The sequence below is a fragment of the Lathyrus oleraceus genome, chromosome 2 (genome assembly GCF_024323335.1).
Source record: "Lathyrus oleraceus cultivar Zhongwan6 chromosome 2, CAAS_Psat_ZW6_1.0, whole genome shotgun sequence".
Classification (NCBI taxonomy): domain Eukaryota; kingdom Viridiplantae; phylum Streptophyta; class Magnoliopsida; order Fabales; family Fabaceae; genus Lathyrus; species Lathyrus oleraceus.
This window is the reverse complement of record NC_066580.1, coordinates 84498954-84523894: the sequence shown is the minus strand read 5'-3', so window position 1 is coordinate 84523894 and position 24941 is coordinate 84498954. Positions and strand designations below refer to the sequence as shown.

Here is a 24941-nt window from a genome sequence, read left to right as displayed (position 1 = left end):
CATGCCGCAGCATGGTAGGGCAAATGTTAATATGCTGGAAGGAGAAGTCAAGTTAGTCAAAGATGTGTTGAAACTGAAGACTCCGCTGTTAGAAATCAAAGAATGCTTGCTGAAGGCAGATGTTTTCCCTGGTTGCGAAAGTGGTTGTTTGGGTTGTGCTGCACAGAGCAGGGGTTGTATGAAGCTGCAGCAGGGTATCCAGGCCTTGCTTGACGATGGTGTCCTTCAAGCTGAAGACCTATCTGCCCAAAGGTCTGTTGAAGGGGTTGTTGAGAATGCAGATGCTAATCCCCTCTTGTCTAAAGATGCCATTTTCGTTGATGAATCTACAAATGTTGTTCCTGCTGATTTTGTAATTCCCAATGTCTCTAGTGCTGGCATCATTCAGTATGGCCAGGTCTCTGCAATCAACGAAGAGGATGGGGATAGTGATTGTGACATTGATAACTGGGTGCATCCAAGAGTTCCGGGTGAAGTTCTCCGCAATTGGTCTTCTGAAGAGATTATCCAAGTCACTCTTCTTGAAGAGTAATTTTCTTTGTTTATTCATGCATATCCAAGTCTTACGTTCCGCCCAGGGTGTAATGACTCATTGTAGGGCTCATCTATGTGGATACCTGCATTTTTTATCATAAATAAAGGACGTCTTTTTGCATTTAAATATTATGTTCAGTGTTTTTCTATTTTTTCAGCTTTCAAAAATCAAAAAAATATATATTTTGGAAATGTTTTGTTTAGTTTTCGCTCCTTGTTCACACTCATAAGCACATACCATCACTCATGCAGATGCACATCGCCGGATCCTATTGATAACAGTTTTGCTATGGCTCGCTTCGACTTTGAAAATCCAATCTTTCAAGCTGAAGAAGAGGGTGATGAAGACTATGAACTCCCTGAAGAACTTGCTAGATTATTAAAACGGGAGGAAAGGGTCATTCAACCACATCAAGAGTCTATTGAAGTGATTAATCTTGGCACCGAGGACGTCAAGAGAGAAATCAAGATAGGGGTTGCTTTGGAAGATAATATGAAGAAGGGGCTGATTGAATTGCTGCAAGAGTATGTTGACATCTTCGCTTGGTCTTATTAGGATATGACAGGGCTTGACACAGACATTGTGGTACATCGTTTGCCTCTCAAAGAGGATTGTCCTCCGGTCAAGCAGAAGCTCAGAAGAACGAGACCAGAAATGGCTGTCAAGATAAAGGAAGAAGTGCAAAAACAGTTGGATGCATGGTTTCTAGCGGTTACAAATTATCCGCCATGGGTTGCAAATATTGTTCCAGTACCTAAGAAGGATGGAAAGGTACCGATGTGTGTTGACTACCGGGATCTGAACAGAGCTAGTCCTAAAGACGATTTCCCATTACCTCACATCGACGTCAAGGTGATGCCGTTTGGTCTTAAAAATGCTGGGGCAACATATCAACGAGCTATGGTGACTCTTTTCCATGATATGATTCATCATGAAATTGAGGTTTATGTTGATGATATGATTTCCAAATCTCAGACGGAAGAAGAACATTTGGTGAATTTGCAGAACTGTTTGAGCGTTTGAGGAAATTCAAGCTGAGGCTTAATCCGAACAAGTGTACTTTCGGGGTGAGATCTGGAAAACTGCTGGGTTTTATTGTTAGTGAAAAAGGGATTGAGGTGGATCTGACCAAAGTGAAAGCAATATAAGAAATGCTTGAGCCAAGAACAGAAAAACAAGTTCGTGGTTTCTTAGGGAGGTTGAATTACATTGTAAGGTTCATCTCTCACCTAACAGCCACGTGTGAGCCAATATTCAAATTGTTAAGAAAAGATCAGGCTATCAGGTGGAATGATGATTGCCAAAGGGCTTTTGAAAAAATAAAAGAGTGTTTGCAGAATCCTTCAATCCTTATGCCTCCAGTCCCAGGGAGACCGCTGATTATGTATTTGACAGTACTTGATAATTCCATGGGTTGTATTCTCGGTCAACACGATGAGACAGGTGGGAAAGAGCATGCCATCTACTACCTGAGTAAAAAATTCACAAATTGCGAGTCGAGATACTCAATGCTTGAAAAGACATGTTGTGCACTTGCATGGGCTGCTAAGCGATTGAGACAATACATGCTGACTCACACAACCTTACTGATCTCTAAAATTGATCCAGTCAAGTATATATTTGAGAAGCCAGCTCTCACCGAAAGGGTTGCTCATTGGCAAATGGTACTTGTCATACCCTGATTTTGGTCCTGAATTTTTTTCCATCAATCCTCATTTTCCTCCTCTCCCACCATTCTCCCCTCATCACAACAACTCCAACAACTTCTCTCCCATTGCATCAACCTCTCCCGTTTCATTCATAAATACGCTTCACTCAGTTTCCCAAACTACTCTTACTCCATTTTCACCTTCAATCACAACCGTCCATTTAACGTCTTTGTCTACAACAACATAATCTTCGCACTTTCTTCAACCAACCCTACACGTTTCGTTTTGTTCTTCAACTTCGTTCGTAAACTAGGCTTGTCGCTTGATTCTTACTCTTTGCCTTATGTTTTGAAAGTCGTTGTTTCTTTGAAAGACGTTGTTTTGGAAAGACAGGTTCATTGTGCCGGTGTTGTTACTGGTTTGGACTCGTATTTATCGTTTGTTTGTTCGGTTATTCAAATGTATTCTTCTTGTGGGAATGATGTTTCTTATGCACGGAAAGTGTTTGATGAGTTTATATTGTTGTTTGGAGAAAATGGTTCTGTTTGGAATGCTATGTTTGCTGCTTATGCTAAAGTGGGTGATGTGTGTAATACACGGAAGCTGTGCATATTTTCAAGAATATGTGTAGACAAAGGGTGAAACTTGATCAACATGTGTTATCTAGTACTTTTAAAGCTTGTGTTGAAATAGAGGACTTGAACACTGGTGTTCAAGTGCATGGCCTAATGATAAAAAAATGGGCATCAGAATGATTGTTTTGTGGCAAGTATGTTGCTGACTCTCTATGTCAGTTCTGGTGAACTAGGGGACGTGGAAAAGTTGTTTAGAAGGATTGATGATAAAGATATTGTAGCATGAAACTTTATGATCTTGGCTTGAGCTCGGCCGGGTCACGGATCTAGCCATTCTATGCAACTATTACTAGAGCTTCGTCGTATAACCTTATTGCAAATTGAAAGTGCCACTTTGGTTGCTGTTTTGAAGTCTTGTGAGAATGAATCAGATTTACTTGCAGGTAGACAAATTCATTCACTTATATTGAAATCATGTTTGTGTCATCATACTTTGGTTGGCAATGCACTAGTCCACATGTACTCTGAGTGTAGACATATCGACAATGCATTTAAAGCTTTTGTTGACATTGAATGGAAATATGACAGTTCATAGAGTTCTATCATAAGAACTTACAAACAAAACGGCATGGAATTAGAAGCTTTAGGCCTATACAAAGAGATGTTGAACGAAGGAGTCAATTTTACAAGTTATAGCTTTCCAATATGTTTTTCAGCTTGCTCACAACTTTCAGCTATATGTGAGGGTAAACAACTCCATGTTTTTGCTATCAAGTTCGGCTGCAACCTTGATATCTACGTTGGGAGTTCAATTATAGACATGTATGCAAATCAGGCAACATAAGTAAAGCATTACAATGGTTTGAGAATATGAAACGTAATACTGTTATAACATGGACAACAATGATTTCCGGGTTGGCTTTACATGGTATAGGAGAGGAAGCCCTTCATGTATTTGCTTGCATGGAGAAAGAGGTCCGAATCAAGCCAAACGAAGTCACCTTTATTGCCATCCTTTCTGCTTGGACCATGTTGGATTGGTTGAACTAGGTCGTGATTATTTCACGTCAATGAGGTCTGGATATGGAATTGAACATAAGGTTGAGCATTATGGCTGCATGATTGATTTGCTTGGGCGAGTTAGCCGTCTTCAAGAAGCGGAAAATTGGTTTTGCAGATGCCATTTGAAGCTAATGCAGCTATATAGGGATCACTTCTTGCTGCCTCGACTAGATGTGGCGATATAGATCTAGCAGCTGAAGCTTTGCGTCATCTCGTGGTGTTGGAGCCACACCATTGCGGAAATTATTCACTTTTATCCAATGCCTATGCTTCACTTGGTAGATGGAGTGAATCTTGGATGGTAAGGAAGGATATGCGCAACAATCTGGAAAACCCCTTTGTCTGGCTACAGCAACCATATACAGGCTAACAGCACTTCCAACAGCACAAGCCAAAAGAACTCTGAAAGACCACTTGTCTACAATTACTCCTCTGGCTCCCATGGCATGCAGTAAAAACCAGCAGCTTTAATCTCGGAGAGCTTTACCTACAGATTCAACAGAAACAGAGTTTAAAGTTCAGCACACAACGATACAAGGTTTTCAGCGTTGAAGGAAAAGGAATCGAATTAGGGTGAGTAACCCTGCTGAAGCAGTTGACGTAGATGACCAAGTCATCTAATATGTGGACTTAGACACATCCTCCTGCAATGCGAACTAACTTGGGTGTAGAGTGTACCGTTCATAACTTGAATAAATGCCTGCAAAAAAGTGTCCATCAGCTCGAAGTTCAACAAGTTAACAGCGAAATAAATGGTTTGATGAAAGTCAGCCCGTTAATGTTGATTCCTCTTCTCAATGGCCGGTATCAATTGATGCACAAGAATCCTGCTCAAATGCAGCACTTTTAGGTTTTGGCATTGTTGAGAAATGCAATAAGCATGATACAATCTCAAATCTCCTAAAATCAGGAACTGCTGAGCCACGTACAGATGGTGCAAATATAGACTTGATTGAAGTTGCAGTTGTCCTGCCAAAACAACAACAAACAATGTCAAATTGTTACAAAATCATACACAATGTAGCATTGGAGATTGGCATTTCGCCAGATACATTGACTGCAAATATCAATTTGCAGGAAGGTTATATGGCCCCTGATGTGCAACACGAAATAGTCAATTGGCTAAAAGCCCATGTGTATACTGGGGCATTTCACAAAGGTTTAAAAGCCAAAATCAAACCAGCCAATGTATCTCTGGATGGAAGTGGAGCTTCAGACGGTTCTGATACTTCACCGTTATCTGATTCAGGCTTGCCGAATCCGATTGTTGTTAATGTTAAGTCTGTACCACCAAGAAGAAAAACTATCAGTAACATTAGAATTTTGAAGGATAATAAAGTGATATGTTCATCAGAGGGGTTTACTACTAGTGAGAATGGCGTATCAATTGATAAGTTCCTACACACAACCTGCAATAACAGTTCAAACCGTCAAACGCATCAAATATTCCATTGCCGAACCTATCAAATAAAAAAGAATACAACAACAACACAAAAATCAGTATGAATTTCGAAGAAAGAAAAAGAAGAAATAAGTCCTATTTTCGCCTAAACAGGTTCACAGTGGTGAAACCTTTCTCACCGGCGGTAAAAATTCCTCAAGCAACCAAAAAGAGAATCAAGACGAATTCAAAGCAAGAAAGCATAGGATCGTATTACCTTTTTCAGATTAAGTACCAAAATGAGGCAAACAAACTGAGCACCTTAAAGCACTTCCAAGAGATACCCTTTTGATCTCCATAAGCCGAATCTGAAACCCTAACATGGTGAGTATAAAAGGAGGGGTTAGGTAGCGGCGAGGGGGAGAAGAGAAAAAGGTTAGAGAGCGGCGACCATGAAAAAACCCTAAGAAAATGGACGGCTACTGTAGCGAAACCTAGTAATCTTCCACCGAAAAATTTGTCTCCTCCTTCCACCGGTGATTGACGAAGCGAAGAGGTGAAGAACAAGTGACAAAGGTGAGTGCTTTTTGTTAATTTCTTTAAAGCCATGGTTTTTTTTTTTGCATTTAGAATGAGAGTAGAGTGCGAGAGTTTGGTTTAGTTGGTCTTCGTGAGGAAGACGAATGAGTATTCTGGGTTTGCTATGCATTCATTCATTTCCTTTTCTTTTATTTATTTTAAACAAGAATTTAAAATCTAATTAAAGCCCACCTGTCGTTTAGTTTTTTCTTGCAATTTGTTATTAACTTTTGTTTGCTGGTATTAATGGTGATTGAAGTGTTGTTATTCCCACCCAACAGTCAGGCGGCTAGGGTTGATCTTTGGGATCCCTCTCACCATTTTTGTGGGCTTTGATTAGTCCAACAGACCATCTCATTCTAGTTTTTTATTTTAATTTTTATTTTAATCTATTCTTGTTTATATATGCAAGTTGTTATTAAGGTAACAAATGAAAACAAGTGGTTGAGTGGAGAGGAAGCAACTTCACTTTCTTTAGTGGGATGGATTCGATACTTGGGAATAGCATATCTTCATATTTTTATTTTTTATGCTTACTGTTTCATTTAAATTTTTTATAAATTCTTACTATTTATTTTACTTTTATATTTTTATTTGATTAATTTAATTTAATCGTTAATTAGTTGTTTAGATTTTAAATGTTTAGTTTTTTTTAGATTTTCTTAATTATTGACTTTTTTTTATATGGGATTTTGTACGGTTAATTGATTTCCATGTGTTGGTTAATTTAATTAGGTTATTGGTATCTATGTTCATACCATTACACATGTAAATAATCACATTCAAATTCACTAAATTTTCGATTTAAATTTCACTAACTTTCCATAGTTTCAACATTTAATTTCATTTCCTCCCATTGGAATCTAGCATTCTGGTGGGAACTCTCGAATGATTGATTCTGAGCCACGCGTTTTTGGTTAACCATTCATTCTTTTCTTTCGTCCCTAAAACACTTTAATTAACTTGGACAAAATAAGGGCCGTTAGGATCAAGCATTCTGGCGTAACTCTTTGAACAATGGATTCTTATCAAGTGTTCGTTGTCCATTAATTAATTTTCTTAAATAATTCGAATGAAAGAGGACCATTGGAATCTAGCATTCCGGTGGAACCCTGAATTATTGATCTCGGGGCTTATGTCTCGTTCTTATAAATATTCGTCTTTCAAACTCAAAAAAATACTTAATTCCTACCTTAACACTTTTTCAATAAAGATGGAAATGGAACATGGTGTATATCATGCACTCCTGAGATTAAGATTCAAGGTGGATGCCTTGCCTATCTTAGCTCTCGCCATCGTCTAAAATTGTCAATGCGGTTTCTTCAAACCCCTTTCTCAATCAAAATTCAAAACACTTAATCTTTATTAAACACTCTTTTAATAAAGATGGAAATGGAGCATGGTGTATACCGTGCACTCCTGAGACTAGGATTCGAGATGAATATCTCGCTCATCCAAGTTCTCGCCATTACTCAAAAATACATCCAATCAATCAAACTCTTTCTCGCCGCCGTGCGATTAATTAGAAAAACTTTTTTCATAAACGAAAGATATATTGTCTTAAGATGATGCAAAACAATGTTTCGGCCATGACTGTTGAGTCGAGATAAGTGACGTTTTTCCGAATGATGATTTGTAAATCCATTCGATGTGTGGTATACGTCCGCTCCTCATCTGTTTTGGGTAAAACAATGTTTTCGTCGATTAATACAATATAGCTTTCGCTAAAATTGACCAACAAACAAACATTTTTCTACCCAGAACTACGTAAGTCTTGACTTCTCTATTGAGATACGTAGGAGCAGGATTTGTAAATCTTGTCAGGCCCATTAATAAAAAAAACTTAGGTTTAGTCCCCTTTATTGCAAAAATCCAAAAACATCTTCTCTTTTCTTTTGATACTATTTCTTTTTTTCCCTCATAATAACTTGAGAAGACTAACATAAGCTAACATTCAAAACGAAACTAACTAAATGGTTCCCGTTGAATACAACGGACGTGAGGGGTGCTAATACCTTCCCCTTGCGTAATCGACTCCCGAACCCTGATTTGGTTGCGACGACCAATAATCATTGTCGTTTTGTCTTGGGTTTTATCGATATTTCCCCTTTCCTTTTTAGGAATAAATAAAGTTCGGTGGCGACTCTGTTCAGTCCATCATTGCGAGCGTGCGGTTGCGCTTCGCTTAAGTCGTGTCTCCCATTTGTCTCGAGGTACGACAGATGGCGACTCTGCTGGGGATAGGAACATCCCTATGTGAGTCAACCCTAGTTTAGTTAGGTTTTTTTATGTGTGTTAGCTTTATTTGTTTCTTTTTTCCTTTGTTATATGCTTTCTTTATCTCTGTTTTATCGCATTTTTATATCTGTATATATATATCTATGTGTGGGTGTTGGGATTTTGATATCATGAATAAAGCTCTACACCCGAGCTTTGAAAAAAGAAGAGAGAACACATAAGTTTAGAATTGGAAGTTGTGTAGTGTTAGTCCCCAAGGGCCACTACTTGCGTGCCTAGCATGAAGACTCCCCTAGAGTAGACCTGTTTGTAGATCTCGTTATAAGACAGCTAGCATGTTGCATGAAGTTGATTCATGAAGGGTCCATGACTCTAGAAGCCCCTCTTAGAACCAGTTTCTGCTTTGGTGGTTGTGTAATGTTGGACTCCAAGGGCCTCTCCTTGTTGCACCCAACATGAAAACCCCGCTCAGAAGAGACCTTTCGTCACTCTTGTCATAAAGCGGCTAGCCTGTTGCATGATGTTGATACGATTATGGTCCATGACTCTGGGAACCTTATCAAAAACGTAGAAACTATTCTGTGAGTGGGTTTATGGGTAACCAACTTAGAACTATCTATTAAGAAGCCTACCAAATAGGGTGTTTTGAGTTACCTTATGATATCCCAAAACCAAATACCATGCATTCATGATCATTTGCATAACATCATGACACTCGTACAAAATTTTGTTTTCAGGGAATTTTTGAATACGCAGTTGCTAGCACAAAAAGCTTGTAATGGGTTCAGAAAGAAGGAAAACATTACCATTCAAAGCCAAAATGCCAGATATTGCCAACATATCAAGACTTTTGAATGAACTTCCCGCATGCTTCAGGGTTACTTTGCAAGGAAATTTTGGCCGTATTTTGGATCTTCTCTCAGTAGATGTTCAAACACCAGCCATCACCGCTTTAGCTCAGTTCTATGATCCTCTGCTTCGAAGTTTCTTATTCCAAGACTTTCAGTTGACTCCAACCTTGGAGGAATTCGACCGGCTCTTGGGATTTTCTATGAAAGGAAGGACACCGTATAATAGGATTGGTCAGGTACCTGAGGTAGAGATGCTAGCCCTTGCCCTCTACATCCCCATATCTGATGCATTGGCTAATTGGAAGAAGAGGGAGAATCTCCTTGGTCTTTGGAGGGCTTACCTAGAAGAAGAAGCAGAAAGGTTGTTTGTGATACATCATTAGGATGCATTGGCAAATATACTAGCTTTTCTCATATATGGGCTAGTATTGTTCCCAACCCATGAAGGTTTTATAGATTCAGCTGCCATAAGTATCTTTTGGGCCATTTGGAAGGATAAACAAAGTTTGGTTCCTCCACTACTAGCTGACACTTTTCATACTTTGCATACTCGACATCAAAAGAAGAATGGAATGTTAATATGTTGCCTTCCATTGCTCTATAATTGGCTTATCTCATATGTGTTCAAGCCTAATGCTCACATCAGTGAAATGTCCAATGAGGAGTGGGCAAGAACTCTGGTGTCTTTGTCTAGTAAGGATATCATTTGGTACCGACACAAGCTGAATGTTGAAGAAATCATTATCAGTTGTGGTAGTTTCCCAAATGTACCACTAATAGGATCTAAAGGTTGCATCAGCTACAACCCCATGTTAGCTTTGCGACAGTTTGGATACCCTATGCGTGGGAAGCCCGATGATAAAGAGTTAGAAGAGATAGTTTTGAATGATATGGGAACCAATGATCCTTTTCTCCTCCGTAAGATCATTCGCTCCTGGGAAAAGGTGCATACCAAAGGAACAGAATTAGTAAAGAAGAATGATGCATCAAGGGTTCCTTATCAACAATGGGTCTCGGAGAGGATCAAAGTTGTGAAGCTCCCTTTTTCTATAGAGATTCCTCTAAGGTCTACTTCACCAGAACCAGTCCCTGTTTCTCTTGAAGAGGTGGAAGAACTTCGAGCCATGGTAGCTAAACTTGGAAAGGAGAAAGATGATCTGCAATCTGAACTCTACAAAGAAACTGGGAAAAATATGATTCTCAAAAGGAAGAGTAACCAAAGGAAGGAACTTTTGGAGGAGAGTTGTAAGAAGAACAGAATTGAGCAAGATCTCAAGGAAAGAGTCTTGGAGTGCCTAGATCAGGCTGATAGTGGATTAGGTTCACTCCGTGATGAGTTAGCTAAGGCTAAAAGAGATGGACAAGAGTGGAAGCGTTGGTGGGACCTAGCCACTAAGCAAAAGAAGGAGGTAAGGGAGGAGCTTGAAGCCCAAATACAAGAACTGAAGGGGCAACTTCGAAGCTCCGAAGCTGAAGTGGCGCGTGAAAGACGTCTTAAGGAACAAGCCCATAGAGCCTCTCAAATATGTCTTAAAGCCTGGGAAGAGAAGTGTGATGAGTTGAATACCAACAAGGAGCTGGCTAGTTATTGGAAGGAACAATATGAGTCTCTGAAGAGCCAAAGCATGGGTTGGCTAAATCATAGGAAGCATTTGAATGAGATATTGGATGAGTATGAATGCACCATCGACCTTCTGCAGCCAAGTGTTGATGCATACCGTACAAAGTTGGCTAACCTCATAGAGTTTTGTAATGGTGTGGCCATAGACTTACCATGGAAATTAGAAAATGCTCTAGAGGACATGGATGAAAATAACACTCATCCTTCGGCTCGTGACCTTGTTTTGCTTTGCGAAAGGATGATGCGAAGATTCAAAGAAGAATTGAAGGCCCACAAAGAGCGAGTTGCTAAGAGGACTCTTTAAGTTGTTTGCTTTGTGTTATTTCCAATTTTTGTATTTGGCTTAATGTTTTGTACCCACTTTGACTGTATACTTCGTACTCTTTGGCTTCATTGAATGAATGGGTATTGAATTTTTGCATCAGCTTCTGACTATTGTTTTCTGTTTCTGTTCACATTACTTTCAAAGTGCGTGCTCAACAACTGCAACGTTTATAAGAATCCCTAAAAATAAATAAACATAAAATGCATTCATACATTCATTCATGCATTCTCCATATAAATAAATAAAAACTCATTCCGTTTTCTCTATTCAGTTGTTACACACTGAGTCCTCAACACCACTACAACACCAGAGCCAGCGCTCGTCAAAGAATGGCAGATCAAGAACAAGAATTGGAGAGAGTAAGATCAGAACTTGAAGACCTACGAGGAAACATGGGTCAAGTCATGGAGATACTACAGGTCATTAGGGCCAAGTTGGACACCCAAACGACGGTCGTTTAAGAAATCATCGGTCCTACGATTGAACCCCAACCTGCAAGGACAGTACCAACCACTTGGCCAGCTATGGTTTACCTCCTGGTTTCACACCTCCAGTTGAAGGCCCCCCCGGTTTTGCACAATCCACTCAGCAGACGGCTCCTTTACCAACTATCAATGAAACTCATCCAGTGGTCCACACGTTCGCACCACCCCTTGTCTGTGCACACGTGCAACCTTATTTTGAGGATCAACAATATACTCCGGACTTTTTGGACGAAGAGGATGAAAGGCAGGAAGACATAAGAGGGATGAAAGAGAATTTCCAGATTCTTGAGAAAAGGTTAAGGGCTATGGAAGGTAACCAAGTTTTTGGTGCTACTGCTAAGGAGATGTGCTTAGTGTCAGGTCTTGTGATTCCTGCAAAATTCAAGACCCCAGATTTCGATAGGTATGAGGGCCACTCATGTCCTAAAAGTCACCTTATTATGTACTATCGAAAAATGGTTGCGCACGTAGAGGACGATAAACTTATGATACATTGCTTCCAAGACAGCTTAAGGGGTGCTCCCTCTAAGTGGTACTTAAGCCTTGGTCAAAGTAGAATTCGTTGTTTCCAAGACTTATCTAACGCTTTCATCCAACATTATAAGTATAACATGGATATGGCCCCAGATAGGAGGAAATTGCTCAGCATGTCCCAGAAAGATAACGAGTCTTTTAAGGAATATGCACAACGATAGAGGGAAGTGGCCTCGCAAGTCGAACCACCCCTTGCTGAGAAGGAGTTAGCAGATTGGTTCATGGATACGGTAAAACCTATGTTCTATGAAAGGATGGTGAGTAGTGTATCTACAAGCTTCTCTGACTTGGTTGCCGTGGGCATAAAGGTCGAGCTTGGATTGAAGAATGGAAAAATGAGAACCACCTCTGAAACATCTGGTAATAATGCCAAAAAGTTTCCCGGAAGCTTTCAAAGACAGAAAGAAGGTGAAACAAATGCAGTGTCGACCAGTCAAAGGAGGAGTCTTTCATGGAAGAAGCAACATCAATTTGCTCAGCAGCAACCAACTTATCCAGTGCAGTATGTTCAACAACCGTATGTGGCAGCAGTCACACCAAATTTCAACCAGTCACAAGCTCCTGTCTATCAACCTATTCAACAAACACCAGTATACCAGCAAGCACCCGCGCCACCTGCTTATCAACAGCCAAGGGCACAGGCTCCTCGTCCACAAAATCCTCCAAATCAAAATAGGGTACAAAGAGGTAGACTTCTGTTTGCTTCAATCCCTATGACGTACATTGAATTGTACCCATCGTTACTACGAAAAGGGTTGGTGACTCCCAGACCTTTGGGTCCTCCACCAAATCCCTTACCTCCATGGTACAATCCAGATGCCCATTGTCCTTTCCATGAGGGTGCCCCTGGGCATGATCTAGAAGGATGTTATGCTTTGAAGCATATTGTGCGTGAGCTGGTTGAGAAGAAGATTCTTTCATTCCGAGATATCGGACCCAACGTAAAAAGTAACCCTCTGCCGGTGCATGGTGATGTTAATGCCATCGAGGATGTTTCTGATGTTTGTATAATCAAAAATGTTGAAAATGTTAAAACTTCGTTGATAGCACTTCATGCAAGATTGGTGGGGGCTAGTCTGATTAATACACGCCACGATAAATGTGAAGAATGTTTCGTTCATCCGAGGGGATGTAAAGTGGTACGAAGTGATATTCAAAACTTGATGGATTAAGGTGTTTTGCAAGTTTGTGGTCCAACAACAAACGAGGAAGTTTCAGTCATTGAACCCGTTTTCAATCTACCAGAACCGGTTGAGATAACTTATCACAGAAAAAATGTTGTTCATCCATCACCCGTGGTAGTTTGTATGCCTACCCCCTTTCCTTTTGAAAGCACCAAGGCGGTACCCTGGAAATATGATATAACTGTGGTAGATGGAGTGGTAGATGGAAAACCCAAAGTTGTTGAAAGTGAGAAAGGCTTGGAGAATGTTGACACCGATATCACTAACATCGCAGGGACGAGCAGAATGACCCGCAGCGGTCGGATTTATACTCCCAATATTAATATAAACCCTCAAGAACTAACAAGGGAAGCTGCAACTGTAAATCCTACCCCGGAGTATGGAGGGACACAGCCGTCAGTGCAAGCAGATGAAGCAAGTGAATTTCTAAGAATAATAAAGAAAAGCAACTACAAGATAGTTGATCAGTTACATCAGACACCGTCAAAAATATCTATCTTGTCTTTGCTTCTAAATTCTGAAGCTCATAGGGAGGCTCTACTGAAAGTGCTTGCTCAAGCTCATGTTACCCAAGATATAACTGTTGGCCAATTCGATGGGGTGGTCGCCAATATCACAGCCTGCGACACTCTAAGTTTCAGTATTGAAGAGCTACCCGAAGAAGGGAAGAATCACAACCGCGCCTTACATGTATCCATAAAGTGCCAAGAAGATGCTCTGGCTAGAGTTTTAGTTGACACTGGATCGTCCCTCAATGTTCTACCAAAGAGGGCACTTGCTAAATTGTCTTACCAAGGTTCGGAATTGAAACCTAGTGCACTTGTGGTAAAAGCGTTTGATGGTTCTCGAAGGACGGTAGTTGGGGAGGTAGAGCTACCAATCCAGATCGGACCACATGTATTCCCCATCAATTTCCAAGTCATGGACATAAACCCCGCTTACAGATGCCTTTTGGGACGTCCATGGATACATGCTATTGGGGCAGTAACTTCTACTTTGCATCAAAAAATGAAGTTTGTTGTCGATGAAATGCTCGTCATTGTCTCGGGTGAAGAAGATTTTATCATCAATCAACTCTCCTCTTTCCGTTATATCGAGGCTGATGAGGATGCCTTAGAGACCTCTTTCCAAGCACTTGAAATATCCAATGCCACACTTGCTGAGGTGAAGGATCCTATTGAGAAAACCAGTTTGTCGTTTGCCTCTTTGAATAGTGCAAGGTCAGCTGTTGAAAGTGGAGGTCCTGCAGGTTGGGGGCAAGTCATCAACGTCAGCGAGAAAAATGATCATTTTGGTTTGGGGTACAAGCCTTTTGCCAATGGAGGAGCCCTGGTCCCTACAAAGGACCGCGCGCGGAGCATACAAGAAGTTTTCCTGAGCACAGGATTTATCCATAGAGATCAGGTTGGTGCAGTTGAAGATGACACTGAAGATGGAGAAGCATCAAATCTGATATACCGGTGTGAAGCATCCTTGACAAATTGGGAAGCAGTTGAGATTCCAGAAGTTTTTCCTATGTCAAAGTAATTGTGTTTTCCTTTGTTTTTTGAAAATCCTTAGCTTTGCCCAAGGTTAATGGATCATTTGTAGGGCCCCTTTAAATTTCAAAATCATTATGACAAATAAAGAGCATTTTGTTCAAATTCTTATCGTTCATTCATTTGTTTTTCTTTCCTTAAAATGACAATCCTTTCAAAAACTAAAAAAATATTTTTATTTCTTTTGCATTTTATTTCCATTTTTCTAAAAAACCATCATTAAAAAACATGCAGAATAATCAATAAACCAGTTGATTTCGATGACCCCACTACTTCCTATAACTTTGAACTCCCCATCTACCAAGCGGAAGAGGATAGTGAGGAAGATTGTGATTTCCCTGAAGAATTGGAAAGGCTGCTCGAGCACGACTCAAAGGCCCTTCAGCCGCATCAAGAACCAGTGGAAACAATCAACCTTGGCACTGAGGAAGACAAGAAAGAGGTCAAAGTTGGGACTACACTTGGGGAAAGCATCAAAGAAAGATTGATCAAATTGCTACAAGAATATGTAGACGTATTTGCTTGGTCGTATCAGGATATGCCAGGTTTAGATACTGATATTGTTGTCCACAAGCTACCACTACATCCAGATCACCCGCCAGTAAAGCAGAAGCTCCGAAGAGCAAGACCCGACATGGCTCTAAAGATTTGTGACGAGGTGAAACGTCAATTTGATGCCGGTTTTCTATCAGTTGCGAAGTACCCCCAATGGGCAGCTAATATTGTACCAGTACCCAAAAAGGATGGCAAGGTCAGGATGTGTGTTGATTATAGGGATTTAAACAAAGCTAGTCCAAAGGACGATTTCCCCCTGCCACATATTGACACTCTGGTAGATAACACTGCTAAGTTCACGGTCTTCTCCTTTATGGACGGATTCTCGGGTTATAATCAAATTAAGATGGATCCAGAAGACATGGAAAAGACCACATGCATCACCCCTTGGGGAACATTTTGCTACAAGGTCATGCCATTCGGTCTCAAAAATGTTGGGGCAACTTACCAAAGAGCAATGGTCACTCTTTTCCATGATATGATGCATAAGGAAATTGAGGTTTATATAGATGATATGATTGCAAAATCCCAAAGTGAAGAGGATCATATAGATCACTTGCAAAAGCTATTTAAGCGTCTTCAGAAATTTCGACTACGGTTGAATCCTGCTAAATGCACCTTCGGTGTCCGGTCTGGAAAGTTGCTTGGTTTCATTGTTAGTCAACGAGGAATTGAGGTAGATCCAGACAAGGTTAGGGCAATATAAGAAATGCTTGTTCCACGTACAGAGAAGGAAGTTAGAGGATTCCTGGGACGTTTGAACTACATCTCTAGGTTTATATCTCATATGACTGCTACGTGTGAACCTATATTCAAGTTGCTTAGAAAAGATCAAGCAGTTGAATGGAACTCTGACTGCCAAATGGCTTTTGAGAAGATCGGACAATACCTGCAAGAGCCCCCTATTCTAATTCCACCTGTTCAGGGGAAACCATTCTTTATGTACTTAACAGTGCTTGAAAAGTCAATGGGATGTGTGCTGGGACAACATGACGAAACCGGCCGAAAGGAGCATGCCATTTACTATCTAAGTAAGAGATTTACCGATTGTGAAACCCGATACTCACTCTTGGAGAAAACTTGTTGTGCTTTAGCATGGGCCGCTCGTCGTCTAAGACAATACATGATTTGCCACACTACTTTGTTGATCTCAAAAATGGATCCAATAAAGTATATCTTTGAAAAGCCTGTTTTGACTGGAAGACTCGCCCGTTGGCAGATGTTACTATCTGAGTATGACATCCAATATGTTTCTTAGAAAGCCATCAAAGGAAGCATGTTGTCTGATTACCTGGCAAACCAGCCTGTTGAAGACTACCAGGCGTTGAAGTTTGACTTCCCGAATGAAGACATCATGGTAGTAAAAGATTGTGAAATCCCAGGACTCGATGAAGGACTTGAACCCGGATCTCGGTGGAAGCTCATGTTCGATGGTTCCTCCAATTACATGGGGCATGGTGTAGGAGTTGTTCTATTGAATCCGAATGGTGGATACACTCCTTTCACAGCAAGGTTGTGTTTTGATTGCACAAACAATATAACAGAATATGAGGCGTGCATCCTAGGCATTAAAGTAGCAATTGACCTCCGAATCAAAATTCTTGAAGTATGTGGAGACTCAGCCTTGGTGATATACCAAGTCAAAGGCGAATGGGAAACCCGTGATGCCAAGTTGATCCCATATCGTGCCTATGTCATAGAACTAATAAAATACTTTGACGAAATCACTTTCTGTCATATCCCGAGAACTGAGAATCAAATTGTTGATGCTTTGGCTATGTTGGCTTCAATGTACCAAGTTAGATTCCATAATGAAGCACCTCTCATTCAGATCGAGAGGAAAGTTGAGCCTGCCTACTGCCAGTCGGTTGAAGAGGAAGCCGATGGTAAACCTTGGTTTCACGACATCAAATGCTTTTTGCAAAATCAAGAATATCCAACAGATGCAACAACCCTTGACAAGAAAACATTGAGGAAGTTAACATCCAAATTCTTCTTAAGCAATGGTGTGTTATACAAGAGAAACCACGACATGGTTCTGCTCAGATGCGTGGACGGACGTGAAGCGGACCTGTTAATCAAGAAGGTTCATGAAGGATCCTTTGGAACTCATGCCAATGGGCATGCCATGGCCAAGAAGATTTTGAGAGCTAGTTATTACTGGTTGACCATGGAATCCGACTACTTCAATTATGCTAGAAAATTTCATAAATGCCAAATCTATGTCGACAAGGTACACGTGCCTCCGACTCTACTAAATGTTTTGACGTCACCTTGGCCTTTCTCAATGTGGGGCATCGACATGATTGGCGCCATCGAGCCTAAAGCTTCCAATGGTCACCACTTCATCCTGGTTGCCATTGATTACTTTACCAAATAGGTAGAAGTCGCCTCTTACGCTAATGTGACAAAACAAGTGGTTGCACGGTTCCTCAAGAAAGAGATCATTTGCCGTTATGGAGTTCCAAGCCGGATCATCACAGATAATGGGATGAATCTGAACAATAAGACAATGAAGGAACTATGTGAAAGCTTCAAGGTTGAGCACCATAACTCTTCACCGTATCGTCCAAAGATGAATGGCACTGTTGAAGCCGCTAATAAAAACATCAAGAAGATCCTGTAGAAAATGGTGAAAATCTTTAAGGATTGGCACGAAATGCTACCCTTTGCACTGCATGGATATCGGACTTCCGTCCGCACTTCAACAGGGGCAACCCCATTCTCTTTGGTATATGGAATGGAAGCAGTTCTCCCAGTCGAAGTGGAGATACCTTCAATTAGAATCCTGATGGAAACCAAGCTAGAAGAGGCTGAATGGATTCAAAATAGATTTGATCAGTTAAACCTCATAGATGAAAAGCGAATGACTTCTTTGTGCCATGGACAGTTATACCAGAAACGGCTCAAAAGGGCTTTTGACAAGAAAGTACATGTTCGGGAATTCAGAGAAGGAGACCTCGTGCTTAAGAAGATCTTGCCAATACACAAGGACTCACGTGGGAAGTGGACTCCCAATTATGAAGGCCCATATGTTGTGAAGAAAGCTTTCTCCGGAGGTGCTTTGATTCTCACAACTATGGATGATGAAGAGCTCTCACACCCCGTGAACTCTGATGCAGTTAAAAAATACTATGCCTAATAAAAACCCGCTAAGTCGAAAACCTGAAAAGGCGATTTAGGCAAAAAAAAGGGTATCCCGGTGGACTGAAAACCCGAAAGGGCGGTCCAGGCAAAAGTTAGGGATAAAAAAAATGGTAGCTCGCTAAGTTGAAAACCTGAAAAGGCGACTTAGGAAAAAAGGAGCGTCCCGGTGGATTGAAAACCCGAAAGGGCGATCCAGGCAAAAGTTAGGGGCACAAGGCATAAACTGCATCAGTTGTTACTGATTGACACCGAAGAATCTGAGGCGGAAGATCAATCCAGTTACTCCCCTTAGAAGCAAGGTTTTGGGGAATCATATCTATTAGGGATGTTAGTGGTCACTGAATTCAACGTAAACCTTTCCTTATTGCCATTTTCCAAAAATTGTAACATTCTATGGAGCTACGCCATTTGTGTGCTACCATTCTTGAATAAAATACAAGTTTTGCCTGTTAATCATTGTTAGTTGTGTTCTTTTACGTTTTTCTTTGTTATGCAAAGTGTCATTTATTTGTTAATAATGAAATTTTGAAACTTGAAAAAGAATTTGAAATTTAGTGAAAGGAACAAAATTTACTTTGATATATGTGAAAATCAAGAGAAAATCATTTGTTTTCCCGAAAGTCTCAAGATTGCATGAATATTCCTGGATCACCAACAAAAATCTCCATGGAACACAACTTATCAATCCTCTGAAAGGATGGACCTCTGGTTATTTATAACTATCAATCATGATAGATTCTCCTCTGGATACGCCTGTTAATTGTACGGGTTTGAGTTATTGGTGTTAAGGAATCAGAATCTCTGTAAACAGTCCCTGCAAACTCCCAGTCTGCCTATTGTCAGCATTGCATATCATGATCATTCATATATCATGCATAAAACAAAAATCAAATCACGTATGGTTCAAAGTGTACCCTGTACCCATGTGTGTGATGCCTTCGGTCATGGTGTTGATTGTTATCCCTTGACCCAAAGACCAGTTGTCACTAGTATCGTTTCAGAAGTGCAAATCGTCGTTGGCATCATTGTCAGTCTGTTTGTAAATACATTTGTAATTGATATCTAAAGTTTGGTTGTCGCCAACATCATTTCAAGTCCAACTGTTGCTGGCACCTGTTTGTTAAAAGCTGGTTATAATCCATTGCTTGCAGTCAAAGTCCAATTGTTGTTGGCACCAATCTGTTAAAAGCTGGTTGTAATCCATTGGTTACAGTCAAAGTCCAATTGTTGTTGGCACCTATCCGTTAAAGGTTGGTTGTAATCCATTACTTACGGTTAAAAGTCCAACCGTTGTTTGGCACGTACAAAGAGTTTAATTACCCTGTCTTTCCTGATGGTTCCGTGAAAGTCATATATGACTCATCATCTTGAGGAATTCCCAGAAGCTTGGAGGTTTTTCATGATTAGAAAACTCCAATAATGTTGGTTTTGTTTGATTTCTTTGTAAAGAATTATCATAGCCTTTTGCACGGATGATCTACTTATAAGAAGACTCCTGCTTATCTTTGTTTTGCATAATTTCCCTATTAAGAATCTCCAAGATCTTTGATTGGATGAATTTCTTGTGAGAAATCTCCAGAATTGTCAGAAGTATTCTAAAGTGTCAGGTCAGGTATGAACCTATTGATGAAAATTGATATGTATGTTTGTCAGTATTTTTAGGTCATGTATGAACCTATGGTTGAAGTTTTCTTTGTGTTTTCTAGTTTATCAGGTCACGTCCGAACCTGTTATTAAATTCTTTGACTTTCTCCAGAATCGTCAGGTCATGTCTGAACCTGTGAGTGAAACTTTCTTTGAATATCCAAATGTTGAGGTCACATATGAACCTGTTGATTAAAAATTCTTTGGTTTTCTAATATTCTTAGGTCATGTTTGAGCCTATTGATGAAATGCTTTGAATTTCCCAATGTTGTTAGGTCATGTATGAGCCTGTTGATGGAACTTTCTTTGTATGTTTTCCAGTATTGTCAGGTCATGTTTGAATCTATTTATGGAACCTTTTGATATCCCCCAACATTGGTAGGTCATGTCTGAACCTGCTGTCAGAATCGTTCTTGGTATTCCCCAGCATTGTCAGGTCATGTATGAACCCGTTGCTTTTAAGCCTTTATTCCAGTATTACCAGGTCATGTTTAAACCTGTTTTGAAGAATCTTTTTCTTTGATTGTTCCAATATTGTCAAGTCATGTATGAACTTGTTGTGGAAATTTTCTCAAAATATTCAAGTCGTAGTAAGTCATGTGTGAACTTACTGTCAAAATATCCGGTGTTCTAAGTGTCGTTTGTCAACTTTCACTTCGATTACTCCCCAGTGTGTGTCTGACTCTCCATCAAGATTGTTATCCCCAGCGAGTTGGTTGTACATTGTTCGTCTATTTCCCTGTGGGCCATCATAGTTCCCCACAGATTAGTCTGTCCAGTAGCATCTCCTGTTAAGGATTCACCGTGTCCCTAACAGACAAATCCAAAAATGATATAAAGAATCATGCATCCATGCATATCATATCATAACATTTGCATTTTTCAGGATCAAAATCTGGGTCTCCATAGTATTTAACCATCCCCCACCGCGATCCGATGAAAAGTGTTGTTTCATCTTCCTCTGGTGGAGGATGTTTAAATAGGGGCAACTGTCATACCCTGATTTTGGTCCTGAAATTTTTTCCATCAATCCTCATTTTCCTCCTCTCCCACCATTCTCCCCTCATCATAACAACTCCAACAACTTCTCTCCCATTGCATCAACCTCTCCCGTTTCATTCACAAATACGCTTCACTCGGTTTCCCAAACTACTCTTACTCCATTTTCACCTTCAATCACAACCGTCCATTCAACGTCTTTGTCTACAACAACATAATCTTCGCACTTTCTTCAACCAACCCTACACGTTCCGTTTTTTTCTTCAACTTCGTTCGTAAACTAGGCTTGTCGCTTGATTCTTACTCTTTGCCTTATGTTTTGAAAGCCGTTGTTTCTTTGAAAGACGTTGTTTTGGAAAGACAGGTTCATTGTGTCGGTGTTGTTACTGGTTTGGACTCGTGTTTATCGTTTGTTTGTTCGGTTATTAAAATGTAATCTTCTTGTGGGAATGATGTTTCTTCTGCATGGAAAGTGTTTGATGAGTTTGTATTGTTGTTTGGAGAAAATGGTTCTGTTTGGAATGTTATGTTTGCTGCTTATGCTAAAGTGGGTGATGCGTGTAATACACGGAAGCTCTGCGTATTTTCAAGAATATGTGTAGAAAAAGGGTGAAACTTGATCAACATCTGTTATCTAGTACTTTGAAAGCTTGTGTTGAAATAGAGGACTTGAACACTGGTGTTCAAGTGCATGGCCTAATGATAAAAAACGGGCATCAGAATGATTGTTTTGTGGCAAGTGTGTTGCTGACTCTCTATGCCGGTTCCGGTGAACTAGGGGACGTGGAAAAGTTGTTTAGAAGGATTGATGATAAAGATATTGTAGCATGGAACTCTATGATCTTGGCTCGAGCTCGGCCGGGTCACGGATCTAGCTTTTCTATGCAACTATTACTAGAGCTTCGTCGTACAACCTTATTGCAAATTGAAAGTGCCATTTTGGTTGCTGTTTTGAAGTCTTGTGAGAATGAATCAGATTTACTTGCAGGTAGACAAATTCATTCACTTATATTGAAATCATGTTTGTGTCATCATACTTTGGTTGGCAATGCACTAGTCCACATGTACTCTGAGTGTAGACATATCGACGATGCATTTAAAGCTTTTGTTGACATTGAATGGAAAGATGACAGTTCATAGAGTTCTATCATAAGAACTTACAAACAAAACGGCATGGAATTAGAAGCTTTAGGCCTATACAAAGAGATGTTGAATGAAGGAGTCAATTTTACAAGTTATAGCTTTCCAATATGTTTTTCAGCTTGCTCACAACTTTCAGCTATATGTGAGGGTAAACAACTCCATGTTTTTGCTATCAAGTTCGGCTGCAACCTTGATATCTACGTTGGGAGTTCAATTATAGACATGTATGCAAATCAGGCAACATAAGTAAAGCATTACAATTGTTTGAGAATATGAAACGTAATACTGTTATAACATGGACAACAATGATTTCCGGGTTGGCTTTACATGGTATAGGAGAGGAATCCCTTCATGTATTTGCTTGCATGGAGAAAGAGGTCCGAATCAAGCCAAACGAAGTCACCTTTATTTCCATCCTTTCTGCTTGGAGCCATGTTGGATTGGTTGAACTAGGTCGTGATTATTTCACGTCAATGAGGTCTGGATATGGAATTGAATATAAGGTTGAGCATTATGGCTGCATGATTGATTTGCTTGGGCGAGTTGGCCATCTTCAAGAAGCGGAAAATTGGTTTTGCAAATGCCATTTGAAGCTAATGCAGCTATATGGGGATCACTTCTTGCTGCCTCGACTAGATGTGGCGATATAGATCTAGCAGCTGAAGCTTTGCGTCATCTCGTGGTGTTGGAGCCACACCATTGCGGAAATTATTCACTTTTATCCAATGCCTATGCTTCACTTGGTAGATATAGTGAATCTTAGATGGTAAGGAAGGATATGCGCAACAATCTGGAAAACCCCTTTGCAGCAGCAGAGCAGTCAACATCTTCTGCCTATTCTGTTTTTGTCTAGCTACAGCAACCATATACAGGCTAACAGCACAAGCCAAAAGAACTCTGATAGACCACTTGTCTACAATTACTCCTCTGGCTCCCATGGCATGCAGTAAAAACCAGCAGCTTTAATCTCGGAGAGCTTTACCTACAGATTCAACAGAAACAGAGTTTAAAGTTCAGCACACAACGATACAAGGTTTTCAGCGTTGAAGGAAAAGGAATCGAATTAGGGTGAGTAACCCTGCTGAAGCAGTTGACGTAGATGACCAAGTCATCTAATATGTGGACTTAGACACATCCTCCTGCAATGCGAACTAACTTGGGTGTAGAGTGTACCGTTCATAACTTGAATAAATGCCTGCAAAAAAGTGTCCATCAGCTCGAAGTTCAACAAGTTAACAGCGAAATAAATGGTTTGATGAAAGTCAGCCCGTTAATGTTGATTCCTCTTCTCAATGGCCGGTATCAATTGATGCACAAGAATCCTGCTCAAATGCAGCACTTTTAGGTTTTGGCATTGTTGAGAAATGCAATAAGCATGATACAATCTCAAATCTCCTAAAATCAGGAACTGCTGAGCCACGTACAGATGGTGCAAATATAGACTTGATTGAAGTTGCAGTTGTCCTGCCAAAACAACAACAACAAACAATGTCAAATTGTTACAAAATCATACACAATGTAGCATTGGAGATTGGCATTTCGCCAGATACATTGACTGCAAATATCAATTTGCAGGAAGGTTATATGGCCCCTGATGTGCAACACGAAATAGTCAATTGGCTAAAAGCCCATGTGTATACTGGGGCATTTCACAAAGGTTTAAAAGCCAAAATCAAACCAGCCAATGTATCTCTGGATGGAAGTGGAGCTTCAGACGGTTCTGATACTTCACCGTTATCTGATTCAGGCTTGCCGAATCCGGTTGCTGTTAATGTTAAGTCTGTACCACCAAGAAGAAGAACTATCAGTAACATTAGAATTTTGAAGGATAATAAAGTGATATGTTCAACAGAGGGGTTTACTACTAGTGAGAATGGCGTATCAATTGATAAGTTCCTACACACAACCTGCAATAACAGTTCAAACCGTCAAACGCATCAAATCTTCCATTGCCGAACCTATCAAATAAAAAAGAATACAACAACAACACAAAAATCAGTATGAATTTCGAAGAAAGAAAAAGAAGAAATAAGTCCTATTTTCGCCTAAACAGGTTCACAGTGGTGAAACCTTTCTCACCGGCGGTAAAAATTCCTCAAGCAACCCAAAAGAGAATCAAGACGAATTCAAAGCAAGAAAGCATAGGATCGTATTACCTTTTTCAGATTAAGTACAAAAATGAGGCAAACAAACTGAGCATCTTAAATCACTTCCAAGAGATACCCTTTTGATCTCCATAAGCCGAATCTGAAACCCTAACATGGTGAGTATAAAAGGAGGGGTTAGGTAGCGGCGAGGGGGAGAAGAGAAAAAGGTTATAGAGCGGCGACCATGAAAAAACCCTAAGAATTTGGACGGCTACTGTAGCGAAACCTAGTAATCTTCCACCGAAAAATTCGTCTCCTCCTTCCATCGGCGATTGACGAAGCGAAGAGGTGAAGAACAACTGACAAAGGTGAGTGCTTTTTGTTAATTTCTTTAAAGCCATGGTTTTTTTTGCATTTAGAGTGAGAGTAGAGTGCGAGAGTTTGGTTTGGTGTGAGAGATTGAATGAAGACGAGTGAGATTGAGGGAGTGGGAGTTGGTCTTCGTGAGGAAGACGAATGAGTATTTTGGGTTTGCTATGCATTCATTCATTTCCTTTTCTTTTATTTATTTTAAACAAGCATTTAAAATCTAATTAAAGCCCACCTGTCATTTAGTTTTTTCTTGCAATTTGTTATTAACTTTTGTTTGCCGGTATTAATGGTGATTGAAGTGTTGTTATTCCCACCCAACAGCCAGGCGGCTAGGGTTGATCTTTGGGATCCCTCTCACCATTTTTGTGGGCTTTGATTTGTCCAACAGACCATCTCTTTCTAGTTTTTTATTTTAATTTTTATTTTAATCTATTCTT

General features: G+C 40.2%; 2 long non-coding RNA genes and 1 pseudogene across 2 annotated transcripts; 1 reads left to right on the top strand and 2 right to left on the bottom strand.

Moving 5' to 3' along the window:
* The first annotated feature begins 3096 nt into the window (after positions 1–3096).
* LOC127122028 (putative pentatricopeptide repeat-containing protein At3g15130) lies at positions 3097–22922 on the top strand (annotated as a pseudogene).
* Positions 4414–5756, bottom strand: LOC127118243 (uncharacterized). Its single transcript, XR_007802140.1, has 4 exons — positions 5480–5756; positions 5231–5281; positions 4874–5103; positions 4414–4790 (listed from the first exon to the last, which is right to left on the bottom strand). It is a non-coding gene; the product is annotated as an uncharacterized LOC127118243 (long non-coding RNA).
* A 210-nt stretch (positions 22923–23132) lies between the features above and the next one.
* On the bottom strand, positions 23133–24019 carry LOC127118244 (uncharacterized). The gene is made up of 3 exons (XR_007802141.1): positions 23953–24019; positions 23596–23825; positions 23133–23509 (listed from the first exon to the last, which is right to left on the bottom strand). It is a non-coding gene; the product is annotated as an uncharacterized LOC127118244 (long non-coding RNA).
* Positions 24020–24941: the final 922 nt, after the last annotated feature.